Here is a 10,853-nt window from a genome sequence, read left to right as displayed (position 1 = left end):
ATGATATTTACCATTTGCCAATTCACTGACATTTTCAACAATTACTATACATGCCAGTAAATACCAAACAGCACAAGCAGCATGCAGAAAAACAAGATTAGAGTTTTGTGGTGGGAGAGGTTTTCCTTATGAGCCTGGGAGATTACCCTCAAATATAAATGCTTTCTAGAAAGTCATTTTTCTTGGCGCTTTGAAAACAAGCAAACCTGATTATTGATTGGTCATTTAATTGCTATGCCACTTAATATAATAAAAATATCTCTAAGCGGTGCACAAAAAAACTGAAGCAGCAACAGACAACTTAAAACAATTCGCACACAAAAATGTTAGATTGATACAAAATTACTAATATATATAAATCAATATCAATTCATTTTCCACCCTACCTCTCAGCTTCTAGGTTCTCATCCAGAGTCCAAACAAACTCTCAGCTCACCTGCAAACGTCTCACGATGAGAAGAGGTCCTGGAGACAGCAGACATCACCAGGGCCAGATTTAGGTTTGATGAGACCCTAAGCTACTGAAGGTAATGAGGCCCTTTCTATGTCTAGCTGTCCTTTGTCAACAACAAATTGCCGCTGTTTTTTATGTTGAATATATGCTATATGGTAATTTATGGACCTAATAGGTATCGAAAGCCGTTTGCACATGTTGCCGTGCAACAGTCCATGCAGAATATAGGCACCCTATATATAGAAATGAGCAAACCAGTGATATTTTAGGGAGCAGGCTAGCAGGCATCACCCATTACTCACATCATAGGAGCCTACACAACACAAAACACTATTGCTGTTTGTAGGTTTTATTTGTTTTTTATCTTATATTTTGGAAATGTACATCCAGGTTTTTTCCTTTAAATTTTTCGGGGGCCCCCAAGAGAGTCGGGCCCTAAGCTATAGTTTGTTTAGCTTATACATAAATCCGGAACTGGACATCACCCTAGTTTCTAACTCTAGACTTGCTTTTTATGAGCAGCCCTGAAGTAGATGTTACTTCCTCAGGCTGCCTGCAGCTGTGTCCCATTCAGCTGCCCTTTCCACACTCAGTTCCAGGTAAAGCAGTTTCCCAGGGGGTCACAAGGATGGGAAGAGCCCCACCACCATAGCTCTTTCAACTGTTGCTGCCAATCCTGCCAATGGTGGTTCATGGTGGATGGCGACTGTAGAAGCAAAGGCTCAATAACCTGGGCATGCACTAAGAGACAGCCAAGATGGCTTGCTCTATGGCAGGGGTCAGCAAACTTTTTCAGCAGGGGGCCGGTCCACTGTCCCTCAGGCCTTGTGGGGGGCCGGACTATATTTTGGAAGGAAAAAATGAATGAATTCCTATGCCCCGCAAATAACCCAGAGATGCATTTTAAATAAAAGGACACATTCTACTCATGTAAAAGCATGCTGATTCCTGGACCGTCCGCAGGTTGGATTTAGAAGGTGATTGGGCCGAATCCGGCCCCCGGGCCTTAGTTTGCCTACCCATGCTCCATGGTATTACTAAGGTGTCCAGCAAGGGAGAGGAGGGTGGGTGTTGCCTTTGCCTCAGCACATATCACATCTTTAAACCTGGAATTAAGCCATGGACATTTGACACTCATTTCCATGCCATTTGCTTCCAGAAGAATATCTGTTTGCAGCTCACTTAACCTGGAAAATTGCACACAGTACAGTGTTAAATTATGTAATTCGCTTCAGCAATAGGTAGTGATGGGCAAAAGAAAAATGGGGTGGGGTGGGGGGGTGATGATTTTCCCATTCTTTTTATAATCAGTGCTTCTTTTCTAGAAAAATAGGTGTCAGTACTCACCGTGAAGTTGTTACAGTAAGTGCCACACTTTTTAACAACAACAAAAGAGAGGTGCCAGTACTACAGACCCTTGAGTCTTTTAAACAACAAAACCCTTGACTAACCCCATGTTTTTAATGAAGGTAAAATCACCTGGCATGATAGCCTCTGAAACTATTCATCTGGACTTGGGCAAGTTTCTTATACAGATGCACTTCAGTTTTCAAGCTGATTGCCTTCCTGAAAAACCCCAAAAGAAACCTAGGGGAGGAAATATGATTTCTATTTCCCACACCCTCCCCCAAAATAGTAAAGACTGCCCTGTTGAAGAAACACTGCACCTATATTTCTGAGATTCTGCAGACCTCATCCCTTCAAAAGATGTGAGCCATGCATGCAATATGCATCCAATTTTGACAGAAATCTGAAAGGTTAGAGAATTTTTTTAAAAAAAACTTATTTTTTTCCCTGCACAAAACCCCTTGACAGAGCTGCCTGAAATTGTACAACTCTCAAGGGTTACCTTCACCTGCAAATTTCATCCACTTCTGTGAAAAAAGTAAAAAAAGGGGGGGGTGAGAAACCATAGCTGACTTTAGATTCTCCATTGCAGTAACTGGGGGCAAAACAGATGATCAGATTTAACAGATTAGATTCTGATCTGAATAATAAATCAAATTGAACAACACTGAGTAGACCCAAAACAAATTTGGGCCTGCTTCCAAATGCTACCGATACTGGGAGAATCTTGCAGTTGTGGCACGTATCAAGTTTTTACTCTGTATATTCTCTAGTTCTGGAGAAAGGCATACCGTATATGAAATCCTAAAATCTAACTGGCAAAGCAAAACCAAGCCAGATCAGAAGGAAGTTATCTTGGATGGCATGGTAATGGGTAAACATTGCTCTGACTTCATTGATGGCATAAATCAGCCCGGTCTATCCATTAGAGTCAGCAGCAGAGAAGTTCGTTTTCATAAACATGGGTTGATTTAATGGGAGATACAACAACGTGCCTTGGTGCTGAGTCAACGATGAAGGACCTTCTTTCCATGTGCATTAGTTTTGCAACCATGGCAACTATGTATGTATGAAATGAGGGAACTCTTAAAATAGCTCCATGCTCCAAGTTGGAAAGAGCTGAAAGCAGACATGTGTGGTCAGGAGAGACAACCTTCCTTGGCTGAGCTATTCTGCCAGAGCGTTTGTTGGTTGGCTGTTAGGACTGGGAATCCCACACTGACTTGACCAATGGGGTAAAATAACAGGCAGCTGGATAGAAGCCTGGAATCCTTTCAAAATCACAGTGGGAAGTTTGAAGAAATGAACAAAGTTGTATATTGCCTATTATTCGACGGTGCTGCTGTTTTATTACCTTCTTGACATGGGTTTGCATCCAGGTTTTGCCTTCTGAAGATGGCAATGTTCCTTCCACCCATGGAAGACCTTTGATCGAGCAGGGGATCCTGCTGGCGGGCAGGTGGGGAAATAACTTTTGCCAGTTCCCAGCTCTTCTTGCAGCCACCAGCCCTCTGAAACAGTATGAGAGGCAGTGCTGAGGGCTGCATGGGGAGGGGAAATCTACAAAGGTCACCTCCACACCCCTTCCATCAGAAGGAGCAAACTCTGGATTCATCCCAGTTTCAACAAAATAGGAAGCATGTTCCTTTGTACAGTGGTACCTCGGGTTAAGAACTTAATTTGTTCTGGAGGTCCGTGCTCTTAACCTGAGGTACCACTTTAGCTAATGCTGCCACCACGTGATTTCTATTCTCATCCTGAAGCAAAATTCTTAACCCAAGGTACTATTTCTGGGTTAGCGGAGTCTGTAACCTGAAGTGTCTGTAACCCGAGGTACCACTGTACTTGAATCAGCTGCTACTTTATCCAAGCAATACAGTTTGATCATTCACTCTGAATACTTGCTTTTGCTCAGCCTTTACTCCATTTTCATCTCCAGTAGGTTCCACAATTCTCATTCCATCTCTTTTCCTGTCTGCAATTACTTGTCTGCCTGGAATGGATTTAAGAGATATTGAACTTTGGCGCTGTCCACTGGCAGTCCTAACGCTGCCATTTCCTTCCTGGCAGACCTAATTTTCCCAGTGCAGCTGGCACACCCTGGTTCCCTCTTGCTAGAGGGTTAAAAGTTTACCTCTGCAGAGTGGCTCCTGATAATTCACGACAGGCAGGCTGGAAAAAAATATGCCCTGAGTAATCCTTGTCTGTCCCTCCTACAAAGGAGAAGACAGCAACTTCTCCCTAACTAATTTATTCTGGAACAGATGCTTAGAATGTAATACATGCCCATCTTCTTTCGCCAAGCAGTACTGCTCAGCTATTGCTTGAACCTGATCAAAATAATTTTATATCTCTCAATGAAATGAAGAGCAATCTCAAGTGGGCTTGGGGAAAAGCAGAGAGGCAGCTGCATCCCATCTCATACCAGTCAGGCTGGGAGATGTAGGTGGTTTGCCCTTATATTCCTGCTATATTTGCTCCAGACTGGTGAGCTCCTTGGGAGGTCTGCATGTTAGGAGTTCAGCCTACACTCAAATAGGACCCTGGTAGAAACACACACCCGACTGGCATGTTCCCTCCCTCCTGGTCAATCATTCGGGAGCTTCATAAGCTTTCTTTAGCCCGAACATCACAGCGACCGGTGCCAACCGACACCGGCACACTTAGGGATCCGCAGAGTTTGCGCATCTGACGTAACAGACCTCAGCAACTCAGCATTTTGGCTAATCTAATTTATTTACATATACTACTTTATTTACACATACACACACGGAACACGGCAACATGGCTCCCTCTCTCTCTAGCATCAGACAGCAAAGAGAAACAGAACAAAGTACAATAGTCCCACTTCACGGAACACAAACACAAACATCCTGTCTCTGTCACTTCCCACTCTGTGGAGTCAAAACATATACCACCATGTGAAAGACAACAACCCCATGACTGCAATCATGGAGCAGGAATTCTAACACCGCAGAGCTTTGGATTCTGCCCTGGAACACCTGAAAGTACCTGTTCTCAGGGCGTTTCACTTGCTGTGACCTACAGCAGCTTTCTGCCTGCCTGCCTGGGCATAGCTGATTTTTCTTTTACAGTGGAGTCCCCCATCCCATCAGCAGTGCTCTCAGCTTCCCCACCCACCCCCACCCCCAGATGTCAATATTGTGTCTGTAGGCTTGTGCTCGTATGCATTCTTATTTATCACAGCTGGACCAAATGATGGAAACATGAGCATTATCATTGTAAGTAAAGTCAGGAAGCTTTTCATATTAATTTTCTTTTATCTTGTTCGGAAGATTTGTTTCTCAATCCCCCCCCCCCCCCAGTCACATAATAAGTCATTATTCTCAAATTTTATTGAAAGCTATTATTAGTTTCCTTTTTGTTCTCCTCTGTTACAAATCAGAACCATTATGTCTAACTAAAAATAAAACATTCCTCACTGCTGGATTTTTTAAAAAAAGCTATAAGCAACATATGTGTCAGAATGCACAGCTGTTTCATATGTGAGAGCTCCAGAATACATAATGTTCCAGTTCTTTAAGGATAAGATACGTATCAAGCAGAGATGTGAGAGATTTTTCCATATATGACAGACCTTGAACGTAATCTTTGATGTATTCTACAAGTCTGAACCCAGCTCGTTCCAAACAATCTTGAAGTGGTGGAAAAGTTTTCGTATTCCAGGGCCTGCACCAAATAAACTTGAAAGAACATAACAGATACATTGTCTCAGATCAGTCCCACTTGATAAAAATGTCACCTTGGACAATGGTGCAAATGATGCTTCATATTAACAGAGCCTCCAAGTGCCCCTATTTTCCAGGGACAGTGCTGGTTTTACAGATACCATCCCACTTTCTGATTTGATTCCAGAATGTCCTGCTTTTCCTTAGGACATCCCTATTTTCATCAGAGAAATGTTGGAGTTATGCGACCCCCGAGCCAACAAAGTAAGCAACTATACAATCTTCAGAATACATCTGAAGACAGCCCTGCGTAGCAAAATTTTGGAATATTTTAATGCTTGGAATGTTTTTATAAATGTTGAAAGCTACCTAGAGTGGCTGGGACAACACAGTCTGATGGGTGGGGGTATAACAATGATGATGAAGATGGTGGAATAAGACGTCACTATTTTAATCAGAGAAATGTTGGAGGGTATGTATTAATTACAGGAGTGCCAACTTGAATAAAATACTGTGGGGGCCCAGGGGGGCCCTGCCCTACATAATTGATCACACAACACAGTGCACACACACCATATGAATGGCAATGCCCATCAACTTGGGGGGGGGAGGGGAGCTGACAGCAAGGTATCATGCCTTCTGAAGGACCCCTGCAGAGTGTGTATGTCTTTGGCAGGAAGAAAACTGCTACAGTGGTACCTCGGGTTAAGTACTTAATTCGTTCCGGAAGTCCGTACTTAACTGAAACTGTTCTTAACCTGAAGCACCACTTTAGCTAATGGGGCCTCCTGCTGCCGCCGTGCCGCCAGAGCACGATTTCTGTTCTTATCCTGAAGCAAAGGTCTTAACCTGAAGCACTATTTCTGGGTTAGGGGAGTGTGTAACTTGAAGCGTATGTAACCCGAGGTACCACTGTACTGCAGTTGCACACTGCAAAAGAGGAAGTGGTGTGCGGAGGGTGTTAAAAGCCAGTCACTGACACAGGTCCCAGTTGGTGCTACTGGTCCCAGTTGATGCTGCCAAGGCGAACTAAACAACTCCTGGGCCAAATCATGGCTGTGACAAGAAGATGACTAGAATGGTCTATGTATGAACCTATTGCATGAAACCATGTGGCACAGATCCTTCCTCTAGGGTGCAAAGGCCACAGCATCCTTAAAAGGGGGGTGTCCACCCATTCCCTATTAGGCAGAAGTGGCCAATCAGAACCTACTCTCCCTCCTGGATTGCTTCCTCCCTGCTATGGGCTGGAGCAGGGCTGGCACACTAAGGCCCGGGAGCCGGAGCCGGCCCAATCGCCTTTTAAATCCGGCCCACGGACGGTCCGGGAATCATTCTACTTTACATGAGTAGAATGTGTCCTTTTATTTAAAATGCATCTCTTGGTTATTTGTGGGGCTTGCCTGGTGTTTTTACATGAGTAGAATGTGTGTTTATTTAAAATGCACCTCTGGGTTATTTGTGGGGCATAAGAATTCGTTCTCCCCCCCCCCCCAAAAAAAAATACAGTCCAGCCCCTCACAAGGTCTAAGCGATAGTGGACCGGCTCCCTGCTGAAAAAGTTTGCTGACCTCTGGGCTGGAGCAACTTCACCCATGTCTGAAGGACAATGCAGTAGCAATCTGACTGTATCCAGCTATAATTATTGAGTATGCAGAGGATTGCACTTGAGAATTGCAACAGTGTAATCTTTTGTTTCCTTGTGGATTTTTTATTTATTTGCTGTCCTAGGCTCCTTTGGGAGGATATAAATCCAAAAAATAAACAGATAAGATCTGAGAAGTCACCAGAACTAGACTGCACTTTGCTTGTTTTTAGGATTTTGGAGAAATCTGTGGCGTTGTAAGTATACCTTCTTAATCCAACGACAGCACGGAAGTGGATAATTTCAGCCGCAGCCCCAAACTGCATTTTATCCATTTTGCAACCCAAACGCTATCTGCAAATGGAATATTTTAAGGGTTTGGCAGGCAAAACATGAAGGGCACCATCTGGCCAAAATTAAGCACTTTTAAAAGTCTTATTGGTTTGTGGGAAAGATTTAAGCATGCGCCCAAATGTGTTTAACATAATAAGCATGCAAGTAATAAAAATGTAAAGCTGAGATTTCCCAGTCAATGTAAGCTAATTTGACAACCCCAATCATTATTTTTTAACAGCTTCAGTTTAAAATACAATTCAAAAGTAAATGGCAAGGCACATAGTTGTCAGTTGCTTTTATATCTTTCATCTGCAGTATGTTTGCTCAGTCTTTTTCAGAATGAATCCATTCTTGGCTTCTCTCTATGCCCTGCCGAAGGAGCAAGTGGCTGAGATGTGTAATATACTGCAAGCACATTCATTCTTTCCATGGTTCAACAGGAATCTTTGAGCAAGAACGAATTGCAGCTGGTCAAGTTTTTTTTTTAATTCCCTGACATACTTCAGATAAGATCAGCTAATGAATTTTCTTGGGCATCAGCAATAACATATTTATTCTGCCCCACTGGGAAGGCTATAGGCATTTTAAAATGTCTTTTCCATTGGGAACATAAACACTGATCCTTGTCATGTGTTGAGGAAATGCTGATTCTTTCCATAATGACCAGGCATGAGGAATAGACTTGGGGGGGGGGGCAGGTGTATGGTTTTAGAAAGTGTGAATTAGGTAGATTCACATTAAAATACAAATGCGAAACAATTCTCCTCACCCCTGTTAGAGAACCTGTAAAGCAGGCATAGGCAAACTCGGCCCTCCAGATATTTTGGGACTACAACTCCCATCATCCCTAGTGTAATGGTTCTAGGGGTTGCTCATGCGTAAATCGGCGCCACACCTAGCTGGCTTGCCTGAGTGAACCCTTTCTGTCTGGACAGCCACTCGCCCGTGGCTGTCTCAGTCGCTGGCAGAATCTGTCAGTGGGCGTTTCTTGAACTTCTTCCAGCAAAGAAGCTCTTTGACGCCTAGTCTGCGCCTAGTCTCCCTGCGCGGAAGCCTTCTGCGCAGGGAGGGTGTGGGCAGCAGAGGACCCATGCTCTCCCCGCTGGTCCCCGGTGAGAAGTCATGGAGCCACCTCGCCGATTCCCCCATCTGCCCCCCTTCTCCACTGGTGCTACGCTGATTTCCTTCCCCAGAAGATGTGCTGCTTCTCCCCCTCCCGGGACACTCTCTGGAACCCCTCTGGAGCCCTCCCTCTCCCTCTGGCTCCGATGGCAGTTCCCTGACATTTAGCTAACAGGACCAGTGGCCAGGGATGATGGGAATTGTAGTCTCAAAACATCTGGAGGGCCGAGTTTGCCTATGCCTGCTGAAAAGCCATTCTCTTGCAGGAAACTATAGCTGTCAATCACAAAAACTTTCCTCTCTCACCCCACCTGCATTTTCCTTTTATGGAAAGCTTGCAGAAAGGGCTGGAATGTCTAGAACTGGCCAAGAAAAAACTTGCAGAAACATCCTTCTGAAGCTCCAAAGTGGGTCCAAAATGTCAGGAACAGCCATTTCACTTTGGACCACTTCAGAGAGGTGGAAGTATGAATTATGTCCATAGTGTATTTGGGGGGTATGTATTCAGGCTTTGTCCAAAGTGGATGCACACCCACTATGAACCGTAAATAAAGTGGCTACCTGACAGGTCCCAGAATGCCACTGAAGTATTTAAATTACTCTTAACCAATGTGGCTGTCAGGGACTGGACTGAGGGGGGTGAGACTGAGGAGGAATGGTGGAGACCGCCGCCCCCTCCTCCTGAACTTCCCAAAGAAAAGGAAGGCAGCATTGAATGACATAGCTGTCAGGAGTGCATGCAGGAGCCAGGCCCTGTGACCGGGGCTTTCATAGGACTTTCATAGGACTTTCATAGGACTGGGGCTTTCCTAAGTCTGTTCTGGAGAGGCAAGGCGCAGCCGCACAGGTGAGGCCGATTGGGAACTCACAGCACCTGGTGGCAAGAGCTGGGAAGGGATATAAGGTCAGCATTTCCCTTTGGCTCTTTGCCACAGCAACACGCTTCCTGCCTTTGGCTTCTTGACTCCTTGCTTCCTGACCCTCGGACCCTTGGCTTCCTGACTCGTGGCTTCTGGGCTCTCATTCCTGCTTCCACCCTGCTGTCTTGCCCCCGGTCCCAACATCCTCAGCCGGGACTTTGACTGCCCATAAACCGGACTGTGACAGTAGTGGTATGAGGAAGAGACAGCGACAGAGCAGCCGGCTGACACGTTATCACTGGAGAGCATTTCTGACCCCCTTCTCCCAGAACTTGGCGTGCATTGAAAGTTGAAGAGCAAAGAACTCAGAGACAAATAGCCCCTGGCGGTAACCATCAGGGGAAATGTTGTTGCTAGGAAGGGAGGGCGGAGGAGCTCAGTTGGAGCAACTCCATTTTTAGGAAGGCTGCATTTCTTCATCATTCTCTGTGAATTATTGAATAAATTGCTTGGTAAGAACTCACCATTTCTCTGATTCTGGGCTGCCCCTATGGGAGGGAGCTGATTCCCTCAAGGTCTGACGGTATCATCCTATAGACGTGCAGTGTTTGTATACATTTAAGGCAACCACTGCCAACCTGCCAACCTCCAAATGTTTTAACTCAACTATTCTCATCACCCTCAGCTAGTACGACAGTGTTGACTGGTGCTGATGAGAGTTGTAGTTCAAACCTCCCAGAAGGCACCTGGATAGCTCAGTTGATACAGCATGATATTCTGAACCTAAGCGTGGATTTGAGACTCATTTGAGCAAAAGTTTCCTGCATTGCAGGGGATTGTACTAGATGACTCCTTTGTTCCCTTCCAACTCTAAAATCCTACAATTCTATTATATGATATATGGTTGCTTATTATTATTATTATTAGTAGTAGTAGTAGTAGTAGTAGTAGTAGCATTTTACAATTTTAAATGCTTTATTGTTCAATTTCCATGTATATACAACACATAATTATCATTTCGATCAGTCAAACAAAGATACCATAAAGGATGCATACAGTTTCCACTATGTACTTTCTACATGAGCCTATGACTTTCCATCCTCTCCATATTTTCCTTTATATTAAACCTTTTGCTTTAATTTATCATTGCTATTTTGTAAAGTTTCTCTTTTCTATTTTGATATCTGATTCCATCTTATGTATTACTTACAGAAATCATTCAAAGGCAACTACTGTGTTTAGATCACAGCTGTTTTTCAAATAATTTTTGAAATTATCCCATTCTCAAATGAACTCCTGTCTTGGCTTGTCTCTGATTCTTTCCGAAAGAGAGGCTAATTTTGCATATCCTGTCAATTTGAGTAACCATTCAACTCTGGAAGGGAGTTTATCATTTTTCCAATATGTCGCAATAAGCACCCTCGCAGCCACAGTTGCATACAAAATAAATAAATTCTTAT

This window comes from Podarcis liolepis (assembly GCF_965112155.1).
Source record: "Podarcis liolepis genome assembly, chromosome: 2".
Taxonomy (NCBI): domain Eukaryota; kingdom Metazoa; phylum Chordata; class Lepidosauria; order Squamata; family Lacertidae; genus Podarcis; species Podarcis liolepis.
The sequence above is the reverse complement of the archived record's forward strand: the minus strand, read 5'-3'. Positions refer to the sequence as shown.